Genomic DNA, 557 nt, shown 5'->3' on the forward strand with positions numbered 1-557 from the left:
ATCAATTTCTTGTATGAAAAAGCATAGAAAATAGGTATATGACACAACACCAAACTTAAACCTTGCTTGTCCCCAAGAAAGAAAAGAATCATGCAATAAAGATTGACAATCTAAGGTAAGAAGAATAGCAACTCAATGTTCATGGTAAGCTAGTTTTCTATGCATGCTTCAATCACAAAAGAAATGTAAATGATTGATGCTTCCATCTAGCTCAATTTATGAAATCTTTTTCTTATAATTCTTCCTTGAAATAAGCTTTTGATTTGATTTTTTTTTTTAGCTTTTCCTTTTGGGTGCTTTGCCCCATGAGTTAATAACAAAGCTACGACTTCTAAATGCTTTGTTTTCAAGTATTACCACTTGATACATAAGCACCACAAGCATTTAATTAGAGGACTTCATTAAGCTCATTTTTCTTTTCTTTTCTTGACTCTCTAATCATTGATGCTCAGAGCCTTGAGCTTTGAGGGAGTGCTTTTACACTTGAGCCTAGCCTTGACTTCTAACTGTATTGTTTTCAAGAATTTCGCTTGATACATAAACACCACAAGCACTTA

Source organism: Arachis duranensis, chromosome 4 (assembly GCF_000817695.3).
Source record: "Arachis duranensis cultivar V14167 chromosome 4, aradu.V14167.gnm2.J7QH, whole genome shotgun sequence".
In the NCBI taxonomy this organism is placed as follows: Eukaryota; Viridiplantae; Streptophyta; class Magnoliopsida; order Fabales; family Fabaceae; genus Arachis; species Arachis duranensis.